At 46.2% G+C, this 16,761-nt stretch overlaps 1 protein-coding gene across 2 annotated transcripts in view; it reads right to left on the bottom strand.

Annotated features, from left to right (window-relative positions):
• Window positions 1-16,761, bottom strand: part of si:ch211-246m6.5 (von Willebrand factor D and EGF domain-containing protein) — a 297,063-nt gene that overhangs the window by 216,954 nt on the left and 63,348 nt on the right. The window lies entirely within an intron of this gene.

The following is a 16,761-nucleotide window of genomic DNA, read 5'->3' as shown; positions in this document are numbered from 1 at the left end:
AATGGTATGTTGGTCTTCATTGCAAGGGGATTTGAGTACAGGAGTAAATAGATATTGCTGCAATTGTATAAAATCTTGGTGAGACCGCACCTGGAGTATTGTGTACAGTTTTGGTCTCCTTATCTAAGGAAGGATATACTTGCCATACAGGGAGTGTAACGGAGGTTCACCAGACTAATTCCTGGGATGGCGGGATTGTCTTATGAGGAGAGATTGCAGAAACTGGGCTTGTATTCTCTAGAGTTTCGAAGAATGGGAGGTGATCTCATTGAAAAAATTTCTTTCAGGGTGTAACAGGGTGGATGTGGATAGGATGTTTCTTCTGGCTGGTGAGTCTAGAATAAGGGGCAGGCCATTTAAGACTGAGATGAGGAGGACTTTCTTTACTCAGAGGGTGGTGAATCTGTGGAATTCTCTACCCTAGAGGGCTGTGGAAGCTCAACCACTGAGCATGTTCAAGACAGAAATCGATAGATTTCAGAATACTAACAACATCAAGGGACATGTGGATAGTGGGGAAAAATGGCATAGAGGGAGATGATCAGCCATGATCTGTTTGAATGGCAGAGCAGGCTCAATGGGCCGAATGGTCTACTGCTCCTATTTTCTATGATCCTATGATCCCTTACTACCCTGGTTAACAAAATTCTATCAATCTCAGATTTAAAATTTATAATTGAACTAGCATCAATTGCCATTGTGGAAGAGAGTTTCAAACTTCTACCATCCTTTGTGTGAAGACGTGTGTCCTAATTTCACTCCTGGAAGGTCCGGCTCTAATTTTTAAACTATACCTGTTTTAAGTTTGAGACTCCCCAACCAGTGGAAATAGTTTCTCTCTATCTAGCTGATCTGTTCCACTTAGTATCCTGAAAGTATTAATCAAATCACCCCTTAACTTTCTAAATTGCAGGGAATACTCTCTCCTTGTAATTTAACCCTTGGATGCCAGGTTTCATTACTGGGGAGGCGGTGAAGTAGTGGTAATATCACTAGACTAGTAATCCAGAGCCCAGGCTAATGTTCTGGGGACATGGGTTTGAATCCCACCATGACAGATGATGAAATCTGAATTCAATTAAGAAATCTAGGATTAAAAGGAAGTCTAATGGGACCATGAAACGATTGTCGATTGTTGTAAAAACCCATCTGGTTCGCTAATGTCCTTTAAGGAAGGAAATCTGCTGTCCTTATCTGTGGCTGACTCTTAACTGCCCTCTGAAATGGCCAAGCAAGCCACTCAGTTCAAGGGCAATTAGGGATGGGCAACAAATGCTGGCCTAGCCAGCAATGCCCACATCGCACAAATGAATAACTGTTCACAGTTAATAAAATGCACCAAGTCATATACTGCTTCACACTTTCCCATGCTATTGGAAATGCAAATGATGAGCAGTTAAGAGGCTTTTCACCATTTAAGGGTGGAATACATCCAAAGAAAAGTGCAATGCACCCATTATATAGTTGGTTCTAGCACAGCACTAGCAAAATTTATGAAGTATTGAGATCAGGAATTTATTAACGACTTAAAATGACCAGAAGTGCACTCATTCAGAGATACACCAAATACTGACTTCACTGGCCCATAATTTGTAGCACATGAGGATTGAAGGCAATGATTAGGTTTGCTGTGTCCTCCCAGAGTGGAGTTCTCTTTTTAGTTCTTCATTCTAGAGTCGTGGTTCAATGTCATCAGAGTCACCAGTCACAGGAAACATCTAGTTGCTTAAAGCTAACACGCAACATAAAATTATTTTCTAATTTTACAGTTGCAACTTGGTAAATCTTCTCTAAGCCTACAAGTCACATTATGGGATATGAACTATTAGCATGTTTGCATGAAATTATTTTGGCCATTATTTTAATGGAAACCCATTTATTTCACCAAAGTACCCTCACATGAATGCATCCAGCATTTGCAGAGAAACAATCTCAAAACACCCTTCTAAATTATATTGGTTATTAAGTTAATCCACAATAGTCAGAGAATTTGAACAGAACCTCTGCTGGTTTGCAGGAACTTGTGTGAATGAAGATATGGCTTGTATTTTATTTTACAGCTTGACAAATATTTTTGACCAATACTAGCTAAGTTCGTATTAAAACTTACTGGCCGAGAAATTCAGCTCCGTAGGGCAAGTGGAGCTGGCATTATGGAAGCTGCAGGCCATCGAGTGGGGCATGCGGCAGTTCCAGCCTCTTCCAGCACAGTGTGTCATGTAGGAAGGGCATTCGCCAGCGTGCTGTGCATGCACCGGAAGCTTCCCAATTGGCCAGATCATGATGTCAAATACTCCGGCTGATTTGATGTAAGATTTACATACTTGGACCACGCAGGTCAACTCAATAGCCAGAATTTTAAAAGCTCTTTGGCGATGGGCTGGGAGGATAGCAAATTGGCATGAGAAGGTGTAGGAGACATGCCAAATCACTTCCCGCCACCATGCCATTTTTGCCAGTGGCGGGAATTTGGGTTATCAGCCGCCCACTGGGTGCCCAAATGAGCCACTTAAGTAGCCAATTACCGTCTCCGTGGGCATTTTCCCAGCATTGGTTGTGGGGGGGTGGGGGTGGGGGAAGGAGGGAGAGGTCATGGTCCGCCATTGCGTAGTGACACTGCCCAGTGAAACCTGGCAGCCTCCCAACAGGCTCCAGCTGAGGGCATTACTTTTTGGGCACTCCATGTTCCACAGAGGGGCCCCTGCTGGCAACGGCCACCCCGCGGCAATGACGCCACCAGTGTACCGCAAACCCACCCCACTCCCCCAATCGCAGGGGCCTACCCCACTTACACCTCTTCAAGGGGGTCTGGCCATTGAAATATGCCTCCCTGGGACCTGCCGTTGGCCGAAGCAGGGTCACCTCTTACTTTCGGCTCCGGTGACAGGACTTCTGCTGCTTGTACAAAATTCAGCCCAATGTACTTGCTTGTCATTCAGCAAAAAACATAGCTACAGCTGCAAGAACGACCTACCACTAGTGTTATTTAAATGGCGAAGGCACCCAATTTACAGGTAAGGCAATTTAGACTAACTTATGCTATTGCAAAGTCGCTGGAATTACTGTGAAGTGCTTTTTAAGGTGTTGTGGTGATTTGGCAGAGAGTGTTGCTGCATCCTCACAAGTAGGGCAGAGGAGTAGGTGACCTGTCCACACAAAGGCTACAACAGGCACAGGGGTCGCAGCCGTAGTGCCTCTGGGTCTGCAACATGACAGGGCGATGGAGCAGAGAGGACTAGCTCTGCTCAATGCCCTTTGCTAACTTGGATCCGTACTCTTCCAGACTCCTTGACAGTGGCAGGTGGCTGTCTGACAGGTTTGACAATGCACCCAGCATCTTCATGTGAACCCTCATCAGTGTTTTCCTGTATGCTGTCTCATCGAACGCCTGTAGCAGAACTTGTGTGCAACCTAGTCCTCTGGTGAGCTGGCACACAAACTACCCTTTTCCCTGGCCTGGCTGTAGCCAATTTGTAGCTGGTGACTTACCACATACAGATCCCGACACTATACTAGCCTGAAAGATACATGCAGTGCCAGTGTCTGAGCTGGTGCTTGCCAGTGTCAGATCAAGTGATAGGGACTCTTTATCAGTGTTGTGGTGTTGTTCTCTCGCTTCCTCCTAGATGTGCGGTGGCTAGGCAGGTGCAGGCTTGGGTGACTGAAAGCAGAAAATCAGAAAAGGATAGGTTGGGGTGAGGGAAGATGTGTGGGGAGGAAAGCAAGAGGACCATGATCACACAATTAGCAGCTTGCACACCATGCTAGATAGCAGGATGAGGGTGAGCTGGGAGTTGAGAAGGTGCATAAGACAGGAACATAACTTCATTCTCAATATTCTCGGCAACACCGGAAGTCACAAGCTCTGTTGCAGCTGACTCCGTGATATGGAGAACCATCTCCTCCATAGGGCTCAGGAGATGCAGGCATCCTTGTCCCTAATCAGTTCTACTCTGTTCCCAGCAGTTATGGGTGATCTTGTCCTGCAAAAGAGAGGGCAGAATGTCAATGATCGTGTTGCACTGTTTTTGGGTGATATGCCTGCCACAGCTGAATAGTTTACGTATATGGAAGCAGCGAGACCTGAAGTGAGGCTGGCATCATTGGAATGTGCATGAGGGTGAGGTGGAGTATCTGGATGTTGGGCGTGAATGTCAGGGACAGCTGATGGGTGAGTAATGGGGGTGTAGTGCACTGAGCAGAATGACTGAATGGTGGGGTGGTGGGTATGAGGTGCTTTGAAGATGTATTCACTGGTCTTGACCATCCACATGAGGTCATTACACTTTTTATGGTACTGTTGACAGGTCCTCGGGGTCAGACTCCTTACATTGGTCTCCTCAGCCACCTGCTCCCATTCCCTTGGGAGGGTGGTCCTTGAGAGCCAGCTGGCCCCTCTTGGACACAAGGCCTCTCTCTTTGTTTCCACCTCCAAGACAAAGGCCTCCAGCACCACATCCAACAACCTAGGAGCCCTCTCTCCTCCCTGGTGTTCTACTTGTGCAGCTCTCACATGAAACCAGTGTTAGTAGAGATAGCCAGCAACAGCTCCCTTCCACTGAGTGCATCTCCCCTTTAACAGGGGCAGACTACTTTTCAGAGCAGCAGGATGGCTGCACCATTTGAGATCAGTGCATGCTGCCAGGCTCCTTGCTGAGCGCTCAGCCAGCTGGTAGCACGGGCCCCTCTCAGACAAATGCTACAGTTAGAGTTGAGAAGCAAAAAGGGTATTATCATGCTACTACGGGTATTCTACAGGCCTCCAAATAGTGAGAGAGATAGAGGATCAACTCTGCAGGGAAATCACAGAGATGTGCAAGAACTATAGAGTGATGATTTTGGGGGACTATAATTACTCAAGTATCGATTGGGATAATGTTAGAGTAGAGGGAAAAGAGGGGGAGGAATTTCTGAAATGTGTTCAGGAGAACTTCCTTGATCAGTATGTTCTCGGTCCAACTAGGAAGCAGACATTGTGGATCTGGTGCTGGGGAATGACGTGGGCCAAATGGACCAAGTGTCTGTGGGAGAACACTTGGATAAGAGTGACCATTGTATCATAAAGTTTAGATTAGCAATGGAGAAAAGCAAGGAACGATCTCAAGTAGAACTTCTAAACTGGAAGAGTGCTAACTTCAATGGGATAAGATGCAATCTAGCCAAGGTAAAATGGAACTGGAGATTGGTAGGAAAAACTGTGATGAAGCAATGGGTGATGTTTAAGGAGGAAATGTTTCAGGTACAGGCAAGACACATTCCAATGAGGGCGAAATGTAAGGGAATCAAAGCTAGGACTCCTTGGATGACGAGGGAGGTACAGAATATGATGCGACAAAAAAAAAGAGATGTATGATGCATATCAGGTGAATTCTTCAAGTGAGAACCAAGCAAAATACAATAAGTTTAGAGGGGAAGTGAAGAGCAAAATACAACCGACAAAGAGAGAATATGAAAATAAAATAGTAGTTAACATAAAAGGGAATCCAAAAATCTTCTACCGGTTTGTAAATAGTAAGCAGGTAGTAAGAAACAGGGTGGAGCCTATTAAGGACAAAGAGGGTGATATATGCTTAGACGCACAGGGCAAGGCTAGAATACTTCATCAGCACTTTGTATCAGTGTTTACTAAGGATGAGGCTGCTGACAAAATAGAGGTAGAAGTGGAGATGGTAGAGGTAATGGAGGAGGTGAAAATTGATAGACAGGATGTGCTGGAAAGGTTGGTTATGCTTAGAGTGGATGTGCCGTCTGGTCCGGAACGAGATAGCAAAATGGCTTGCCACAATATCCCAATCTTCCTTAGGCATGGGGTAAGTGCCAGAGGATTGAAGAATGGCAAATGTAACACCCTTATTTAAGAAAGGGTGTAAGGACATTCCTGGCAACTACAGGCCGATCAAAAGTTTTATAAACAATAATCAGGGAATAAATCAACAGGCATTTGGAGAGGTTTGAGTTAATTAGGGAAAGCCAGCACAGATTTGTAAAATGCAGCCAAGCTTGACTAATCTAATTGATTTTTTGGATGAAGTAATAGAGAAGTTTGATGAAGGGAAAGCAATGGCTGTTGTCTGTATGGATTTTAAGAAAGCCTTTGACAAAGTACCACATAAAAGGCTGGTTACCAAAACTGAGGTTCATGGAATAGGAGGGTCAATGTCAACTTGAATAAAAAATTGGCTTAAGGACAGAAAACAGCGAATTGCGGTAAATGGTTGTTTTTCAGACAGAAGGATTGTAGACAGTGGTGTTCCCCAAGGTCCAATGCTAGGACCACTGCCTTCTTGATATATATAAATGACTTGGAGTACAGAGTAAAATGTCAAAATTTGCCAATGATACTAAACTTGGAGGTGTAGCAGACAGTGAGAATCAATACCAACCAACTGCAACAGGACATAGATAGGCTAGCAAAATGGGCAGACAAGTGGCAGATGGAATGTAATACAGAGAAATTTAGGGTGATGCATTTTGGAAAAAGGGATAGGGAGAGCAATATAGACTAAATGGTACAGTTCTAAAGAGTGTATAGGGACAGAGGGACCTGGGAGTTCATGTGCATAGATCTTTGAAGGTGGCAGGACATATTGACAGAGTAGTTAGCAAAGCATATGGGATTTTGGGCTTCATAAGTACAGGTATAGAGTACAAAAGCAGGGAGACTATACTGAATCTTTACAAAGCTCTGGTTTAGCTGCAACTAGAGTATTGTGTCCCGTTTTTGTCACCACACTTTAGAAAGGATGTGTGGGTCCTAGAGAGGGTGCAAAGATTTACCAGAATGGTTCCAGGGATGAGGAATTTTAGCTACAAGGTTAGGCTGGAGAAGCTGGGGTTGTTCTCCTTGGCGCAAAGGTGATTGACGGGAGATTTGATGGAGGTGTACAAGATTCTGACAGGTTTGTATCGGGTGAAAAAGGAAAAGCTATTCCCATTAGCTGAAAGTCCAAGGACTCAGATTTAAGGTTTTGTGCAAGAGATGCAGGGGGTATGTCATGAAGAACTTTATTACGTAGTGAGTGGTAATGACCTGGAGCTCCCTGCCTGCAAGAGTGGTGGAAGTGTAGGTGATGAATGATTCCAAAAGGAAATTGGATGGGCACTTGAGAGAAATAAACTTAAAGGACGACAGGGATAGAATAAGAGAATGGGACTGTTTGGATTGCTCTGCAGAGAGCCAGAATGGACACGATGGGCCAAATGGCCTCCTTCCCTGCCATTATGACTTTATGACAATCGGGTAAATGGTGGGGCAGCACCAGCTTTGTGTACTGCCTGTCTCACCAGCAACGGGCTTGGGAGGATCGTCAACTGCAAGCCCAACACCCGAAAACAAGCTGTAACTAATTTTTAGCCTACGGAACCACAACATCCATGCTGACAATAGACACAGTCTACAGAACCTTTTGTCTGCCTTTCATGAAAGCAGAAATAATGATAACTATGTCAATAACAGCAGAAAAACAGAACAGAACAAAGATCACTCAACAAAGCAAAAAAAGGGGAGAGAGTCTTGTGATGGGATAACATCTTAAAAAGGCAAATCCTTTGAGAGATTTTTATTGTGAGCTACAATAAATCCAAATCATTATATGTAGTGTGTAGAGAAGCAGGAAGAAGAAGAATTATTTCAAAAGGTTCCCAAAGTACCGCAAAATATGCAATCCATGAACATGTCGGAAAAATGTCCGAAGTATTGCCTTAAATGTGCCCTCAAAATGAATTCAGTGATTAAACTGAGTGCTGAGAAAGGGAAAGGCTAATGCTGATTGAACAGTGAAGGCTTATAAATGATGAAGGCTTATACAAACAGAACATTCCACACCAGTGATAGAAAACAAGCCACCAAGACCACAGCACCAGAGACTGATCATTAAGCTGGCCATAAAGATATCCTGCCTTATCTGGATCAATGACAGACTCTTTATGAGCAGAAACTTAAGAAGGTACAGAGTAAACAAGTGACCACTGGCATTTCTAGCCGCCAGTGCTTCATTGATTTGGAGGTCATCGGGGGTATAGAATCATAGAATGGTTACAGCAAATCAGCTAGACCCACTCCCTAGTCCTTTGCCCCTAGCCCTGCAATTTTTTTCTCTTCAGGTGTTTATCTAATTCTGTTTTGAAGGCCATGATTAAATCTGCCTCCTTTACACTCTCAGGCATTGCATTCCATATCCTAACTACGCACTGCACAAAAAAGTTTTTTCTCATGTTGCCTTTGGTTCTTTTGCCATTCACCTCATATCGGTGTCCTCTGGTTCTCGATCCTTCCTCTAATGGGGGCAGTTTCTCTCTATCTACTCTGTATATACCCCTCTATCAAATCTCCTCTCAACCTTCTTTTCTCTAAAGAGAACAGCACCAGCTTCTCCAATCTATCCACATAACTGAAGTCCCTCATCCTTAGAACTATTCTTGTAAATCTTTTCTGTACCCTCTCTAAAGCTTTCACATCCTTCCTGAAGTGTGGTGCCCAGAATTGAATACAATACTCCAGCTGAAGCCAAACCAGTGTTTTATAAAGGTTCACCATAACTTCCTTGCTTTTGTACTCCATGCCTCTATTTATAAAGCCCAGGATCCTGTATGCCTTTTTAACTGCTTTGTCAACCTGCTTTGCCACCTTCAATGATTTGTGCACATATACCCCCAGGTCTCCCTGTTCCTGCACCCCCTTTAGAACTGTACTCTATATTTTATTTTGCCTCTCCTCATTCTTCCAATCAAATGCATCAATTCACACTTCTCTGCACTAAATGTTATCTGCCACATGTCTGCCCATTCCACCTGCTTATATCCTCTTAAAGTCTATCACTATCCTCATCACAGTGCACAACATTTCCGAGTTTTGTGTAATCCACAGATTTTGAAATTGTGCCCCATACACCCAAGTCTAGGTCATTAATATACATCAAGAAATGCAGTAGCCCTAGTACTGATCCCTGGGACACCCAACTGTATACATTCTCCAGTCTGAAAAACAACCGTTCACCGCTACTCTGTGCTTTCTATCACTCAGCCAACTCCGTATCCTTGCTGCTACTGTGCCTTTTATTCCATGAGCTTCAACTTTGCTAACAAGCCTATTATGTGGCACTTTATCAAACACCTTTTGAAAGCCCATGTACACTACATCAACCACAATAGCCTCATCAACCCTCTCTGTTACCTCATCAAAAAACTCCAAATCATGTTGGTTGAACACAATTTGCCTTTAACAAATCCATGCTGGCTTTCCTTAATTAATCCACACTTGTCCAAGTGACTGTTAATTTTGTCCCACACCATTGTTTCTAAAAGATTTCCCACTACTGATGTTAAACTGGCTGGCATGTAGTTGCTGGGTTTATTCTTCCCCCATCAGGGGGTCATCAGTCACACCAACAAGGTTGTATGAGGTAACTAATACCAAAAAGACTAATTTCTTCTAATACACATATATAAGATGGTTTTCTTGAAATTAAAACTTTTCAGTGATCATTTTTAGTCCTTAGCTCTTAATTTAGTTCTAGTTCGTTTAGCAGTCTTTATAGTAATCTTTGTTGAAATGTGTCTCTGTAAAAGCAGAAAATATATGACCAACAGAGAGAGAGGAATTTTATAGATGTTAAGATTGTAAAGGTCGCCAGCCAGATCCACTAGCAGGTGTAAATATGCCGCTTAGATGCACAAGTTACCCTGAGATCTAGGAAAATTATATTATCCAGTTAGTCCAGATTAAACTGCCAGCATGAAAGGTAAATTTAACCAAGAACGGGGGATCCAGGAGAAATAGCCTGCACCTCTACGGACAGAGGTTCATCACTCTGCTGTCTCAGAAAGTTAATATCATCCTTCTAGAGGAAGGTGGCTAACCAGTTCATCCAAGCCAACTCGTAAGGAAGAGATTATATATGTTCTGGAAACATTGCCAACTACAAGCATATGGGGGGATAAATTAGTTAGCATCCGAAAACAAGCACGGGGATCACGATTAACCCATCCATAGCAATGCAAGCAACATGCCAACTTTTTGATGCCTGTTCATTTCAATGATTTCAGAATCCAACCAATGCTAATTGTGCTGTTGACTGGTTGGATGGCTGAGTGGGGGATCAATATCATGAGAGGCTAGCATTAGTTAAAGTAACCTGCACGCTTAAAGGTTAGCTTGCACCTCTTAAAAGGCAAGGTGTATTGTGGCTTGAGCATGTGCTGGCAGTCATTTTGCAACTGAACTTGATCTGTGAAACACTGAATAATGGCACAACACAGGAGTGCGTAGGCACTAAGGTTTTCAGACGCTGCAATAGAGGCCTTGGTCAAGGACGTGGAGAGGAAGAGAGATAACCTGTATCTGCAAGGGACCAGGAGACCCTGCAGACAAACTCTCAGAAGGCAGTGGGAGCAGATAACTGTGGAGGTTAATGCCAGGAATCAAGCCCTGAGGACTTGGATGCAGTACCTTAAGAAGTTCAATGATGTCACATGAGGGGTCAAGAACAGTGACCACATCTTCCAGTGCTATATCCTGCCAATTGCAACACCAGACCCAGACAGTGCTCAGTTCCCCACACTCCCATATCTCACCTACAACAATCTCCATCAATCAGGACTCATTCCTGACATTCATATGCTTCACCTCATCCTCACAGACTTAGCATTGCTGCAAGCCTCACACCCACATCTCACAGTTTGCACACACTGGGCAGAATTTTGTGTGGCCGCTTGAAGTGGGAATGATGGTATGGGAAGACGGAGATTTGCCTTAGAAGCGTCCACCCGGAAATCTGGCGTCATGACATCGGTTCCGGATTTAATCAGCAGCGGGAAAGCAACAAGATGGAATCACCACCCCGACGCGATAGGAATGTATTTTAAATTGCTCATCAGTCAATTTCAATGCATTTGCATCTAGTTATTAACATTTCAATGGGAAGTTTGGGATTAAGTGGACGATGGGAGGCACTCACGTGCCTTCAGGTTCACAACCATCAAAAGCTGGCAGCACTGAGGTGAGGCTTCAGTACTGCGATGGGTCTGCACCCATGAGCAGCACTGTATAGGCCATTTTCGGACTGCAGTGCCGTGTGCTCTGCAAGGTGGGTCGGGGTCTCAGGGGCTCTGCAAGTGGGGGGATTGGGTTTGGGTGGCTGTATCGGGTGACCAAACATTTGGGTGAGATGTGTGATTGCCAATATTGCTTAATGAGAGGGTTGGCCATCAGCAAGGGTGGGTACCTGGGCCATCAGGGATTCTGCCAGAGCAGTAGCAAAAGCTCAGTTGCCAGGGCAGATGGTTTCTGCATCGACAGCGCTCTGTAGGCCAACTGGTCACCCTGCCTGTGTCTCATAAACCCTGTCTTTTTGGACCCTTGTGGCATGATGCAACGTCCCTGATGGAGGGAGGGCCAAGAGACAGCCATACCTGCCTGTGAAACTCCATGAGGAGAGCAGCAGCCATGCTAAGAAGGGTCCACCGGCGCCAGAGAGTATACCAGACTTGAATCAGCTACCTCCAAATGTCCCAGCAGCACTGTCAGCGAAGACGATGCCTCTACAGGGAGGCCATCATCGACTTATGCATCCTGCTGCAGGATGAACTGTGACCTATGGGATTTGGGGGCCAGTGGCCCTGAAAATCACAGTGGACACTAAACTTTTACACCTCTGGATCATTCTAAGGATCCACTGGGGACATGTGGGAAGTCTCCCAGGCACCAGCCAACTGCTGCATCGAGGAGGAGACCAATGCCCTTTTCAAGATGGCTGGGGACTATGTGTGTTACCAGGCCAACCATGACACTCTGGCCGAGAGGGCCATTGGATTCAGGGCTATCACTGGATTGCCCCAAGTGCAAGGTGTGATCAACAGCACACATGTGGCCATCAAGACTCCAAAAGACCAGCCAGCCACCTTCATTAACAGGAAGGGCTTTCATTCCATCAACTTTCAACTGGTCTGCGACCAGTGCTTCCTGCAGGTGTGTGCCCACTCCCCGGGAAGCAGCCACTATGACACCTGTATACTTGAACAGTCCCATGTGCCACAGCTTTTCAGGTACCCCCCCCCCCCCCACCACCCATGCCTTCAGGGACAGATTCACTGGGACAAGGACTACCCATTGAAGACAAGGCTATTCACGCCTGTGAGAAATGCTCGCAATGCAGTGGAGGAGAGGTACAACACTTGCCACAATTCCACTCGAGTGATCATCGAGCAGGCCATGGGGCTGCTGAAGATGAGATTCCGCTGCCTCGATTGATCCAGTGCAGCCCTGCAGTATACCCAACGAGGGTCTCGTGTATCATGGTGGTCTGCTGTGCTTTGCACAATCTAGCACTGCAGAGGGGGAGGCTTTGCATGATAATGAGATACCTGAGTAAGACTCATCCACTGACCAGGAGTACGCGAAGGAGGGAGATGAGCAAGCAGCACTGGATGTTGAAGCCCTTGCACCGGATGCCAGGCAGATTGAGCGACGTGCCAAGGAAGCAAGAGACAACCTCATAATCACCCTACTTCCAGCTCCCTGATGTCCACTCACAGAGAAACCAATCAAGACTCACCTCAATACATGTAATGTGTTGCCTCCTTTTCACTTGTGTTACATGCTTTGTGCCCAGTTGAAACATGCGCTAGTGCCCATGGCAGAGCATATTTAAATGGAGGGCTGTGCCTACATTGGCATTCAATTAAGGGGGAAGGGTGATTACAGCAGCTCATAATTAAGGCAAGATAGAATAATCACTTTTACACAATGAATGTTAATGGCTTAAACAAAAGAACTTTACATGAAGCATCACACGTCAGATATCAAACACCCAAGAACCCCCAACTGTATCTAACTGCCTTTCTTTATACATTTGCAAATGTTTCTATGAGGTGTGAACCCATTGCCAGCAGCTGGGCTGGAGGCAGGCTGCTCCTTCGGCTGCAACTTGGCCTGTGATGACTTCAGTAGCTGTCCTCTGGCTGCCTGAGGCTTGGAAAGCCTCAGCTGTTTGAGGGTTTCCGGGACTGGTGCAAGACTCTCCTCAGGCGTCACGGCTGCTGGAGCCTGGCTCACTGGCTGAGGGGCTGCTGTCCACACTCTGAATGCCCTGAGGGGAGCCCCCTGCTGTGGAGGCCTCTCCTGCTCCTTTTCAAGCTCACTTGAACCTCCCTGCTCATCAGAGAAGGACAAGGAGCTGAAGGCGACTCCAGGTGCCTTGTGCTTCTCTTGCGTTGCCACTGCTGCACCGAGCTCATGGCCAAGATGATGGTGTACAGGTCTGCATGCATCTGTGGAATCTGGCTCTCCATGTGGGTCGCCAACCTCTTGATGGAGGAAGCCATACACACATGCCTGAGACATGGCAGCACTCATGGCATTGATGGACTTCTCCATCGTCCACTCATGGCTGCACATTGCCTTGGGCATCTCTACCATATGTTGCCTCATCTCTCTCTGCAACTCCATCGTGCCCTGTGCTGTCTACACCAGAGGCTCGTCATCAGCCTGGGGCTCAGCATGGGCCTGGCCACCCACAGTCCTCCGACTGTCAGTGGCCTCAGCTGTCTCAGTCTCAGCCAGCTGCTCGGGTAAGAGTGTGGTGCTCTCACCAGCTTCTGACCCTGATTCTACAGCCGAGCGGAAACCCAATGAGGTGAACATATCCACGCTGGTGGAAGGTGCAGGAGAGTCATGGGACAATCCATCCTCTGACTGCTGCTCCTCCTCAGAGGAGACACCAACCTGCATGAGAGAACAAAAATACATGTGGGTTAGGCTGTGCAGATCTCGTCATGCCAACCATACGTGATGTGAGTCTCCAGAAGTCAACTCGATGTCGATGGAAGCCAATCCTCACTCTCATACCCGGAGACTCCAGTCTCTCCATCGGATATGGTGCGGCCGCCCTGTGTCTCTCCCAGTTCCAACGCCTCTTTCTCAGCTGTGCTGATCCAGTATGCCTCCGGCTGTTCCAGGCTGTCTCCCTCCTATTGCGGATCATCTTGTCCTGCAAGAGGAAAGAGGGAGATAGTCATACTTCGCAGGGAGATCAACATGGAAGTTCTGCTAGTGTCAGCCCTCGTCCCTTACTGGGCTTTCACACATAGCTCATACTGCTGTCTGCCTTCAAGGGAGTTAATGGGGTTGAGCAGTGAAAGAATGTGGCCTGTGGCCAAAAGGCTGTCATACATCTGTCAGGATGAGTTGATACCTAACCCCCTCTGCCATCGCCATTGTAGTGCTACCCTCTCTATGCCCTGCTTCCTCCTGGATAGCCACTTGCAATCAGTGAAAAGGAGAGAGGTGAGGAGCACTCACCTTGGCAGAACGAAGGAGGTCATTAACCTTCTTGCGGCACTGTATCCAGTTCCAGGGGGTGAGGGGGGGTTGACACCATGGCTGCTGACCTCATCAGCTATCTCCAGGCTTGCTTGGTCAGGTGAGAGATCCTCTTCTTGCCATCGTTGGGGAAGAGGACCTCCCATCTTTCCCTTGCAGCCTTGAGGACAATCGGGAGGGAGGCATCACTAACTGTGTGGCCACCCTAAGTCTTGGCTCTGCCATCCTGTGGAGTCTGTCTCAGGGGGTGGGAGGGATCCAGAGTCAATGCAAAACAGGTCACAGGTTTGAGCAGCTAGCAGCAAATGAATGCAAGAAAGCAATGCAAGTGGGGCTGGCAAGCCTTTAGATATGGTGCCAGCACCTGCTCCAGAGTCATCTGACGCCATATTCAGCATCTTGCCTCCCGCTACGTGATTGGGAGGGCCCCACACCTCCATTATGCAAAATGGCTGCCCGCCATGTGAATGCGGTGGGGCGGCTGTCCATGTGACAAACGGGAACGGCGCCCAATTCCAGATCCACTACCGGGCTCAATAAATTCAGCCCACTGTCAGCTGTTCAAACATGACAGCTACATCACATAAACACATTACACAATACTCACTAGCACACTCAATCTTAACACCAATTCAGACAAGTACTGCTGGACACCTCCAGAGTGGTCCAGGCCGTAGAAGCATTGTTTCAGCATCCCAATGGTCTGCTCTATCACATTTCGTGTGGCAGCATGGCTTACATTGTATTCATGCTGCCCATGTGTGCATGGGTACCACACTAGAGTCATCAGATATTTGATCAGCAGATATCCCTTGTTGTCCAGTGGCCACCCTTTGGTTTGCCATAGTGGCTCAAATGCAGTTAGCACAACAGACTGCCACAGAATGAAGAAATCATCAGTTGTGGCTGCAACAAGTGGCAAATTTCAGTGAAGACATCCTTAGTTAAGTGCAGAGGTCTGGCACATTGCTCCTCATTGAGTTCAGGTAGAAATACCCTGGGTGGAAGTGGCCTCCTGCTAAGAGCCCATCTCCTCCTCCTCCCTCTTCCAGCAGTTTTTCCTGCTCTGTGTGGCCTCTGTTCATTCTCCAAGTCATTCTCTATTCCAAGGGGAAGCCTACCACTACATGCATGTCTGGAAGCAACTGGCTTGTGCAGAAAAATTGAAGTCAGCAAAAGCTCCATGAGCACCTGCCACACCAGTCCCTGCAGACTTTAGCAAAATTAACAACTACAGAAAGCATCAAACTCTTGTAGAATTGAAGGAACAGCCAAAAGAAAATCAACCAACAACTAAAACGTAAGTAGTTGATGATCACTTTAAATAGTACTGATGTGAGGTACTTCCTGCTGCTGAACATGTGTTCAGCTGTGCAGGGTTAAGGGAGTACATTAGCTGCCACATTGAGCTCCAAACTGTCCCCACTGGCATCAAATCAGTGCCATTATCTGTCAGCTCTTCATACTTCCGGCAGCCGTTCAATGCATGCGTGCTAACACCCTCACCAAAATGAATCCAAAGTGTGCACTTTTCTTTTATTCGTTCTTGGGATTTGAGTGTCACTGGCAAGGCCAGCATTTATTGCCCATCACTAATTGCCCTTGAGAAGGTTGTGGTGGTGAGCCACCTTCTTGAACTGATGCAATCCATCTGGTGCAGGTACACCCACAGTGCTGTTAGAAAGGGAGTTCCAGGATTTTGACCCAGTGATAGTGAAGGAATTGCAATATAGTTCCAAGTCAGGATGGTGAGTGGCTTGGAGGGGAACTTGCAGGTGGTGGTGTTCCCATGCATTTGCTGCCCTTGTCCTCTTAGGTGGTAGATGTCGCAGGTCTGGGAGGTGTTGTGGAAGAAGCCTTGGTGAATTGCTGCAGTGCATCTTGTAAATGGTGCACACTGCTGTCACTATGTGTCGGTGGTGGAAGGAGTGAATGCTTAAGATGGCGGAAGGAGTGAATGTTTCTGGTGATGGATGGGGTGCCGATCAAGCAAGCTGTTTTGTTTTGGATGGTGTCAAGGTTCTTGTGCCGCGGACGTTATAGTGGAGATCTAAGGGCACTCATGGCATCCAAAAAACAATGCAAACGATCCCAGCTTTGTATCTACAGACTTTAATCTATTCAATACACTGGCTATCCAATGCTATCAGCTATGTAAGGAGTCTAATCCTAAATTAATAATCACCAATTTACAACAATCTCAGAAATAGATCTCAACTGTAAATTAGCATGTAGCTCATGCTAAATTACTGTGATATAACTGAATGGGCCCTTGTAACATCTGTTATTTATTTAATCAATTAATGCTATCTGCTAAATATCTGCTTACTCAATGTTTAACTGTTGCTAATTGTGATTTTCCAGTTAATAAACAACTGTTAGTTCTTGACTTTGTTGTCTGACTTCATCTTTGATAATTGGTGAGAAAGTGTTAGAAAAGAAAG

This window comes from Heterodontus francisci, chromosome 7 (assembly GCF_036365525.1).
Source record: "Heterodontus francisci isolate sHetFra1 chromosome 7, sHetFra1.hap1, whole genome shotgun sequence".
Classification (NCBI taxonomy): domain Eukaryota; kingdom Metazoa; phylum Chordata; class Chondrichthyes; order Heterodontiformes; family Heterodontidae; genus Heterodontus; species Heterodontus francisci.
The sequence above is the reverse complement of the archived record's forward strand: the minus strand, read 5'-3'. Positions and strand labels throughout refer to the sequence as shown.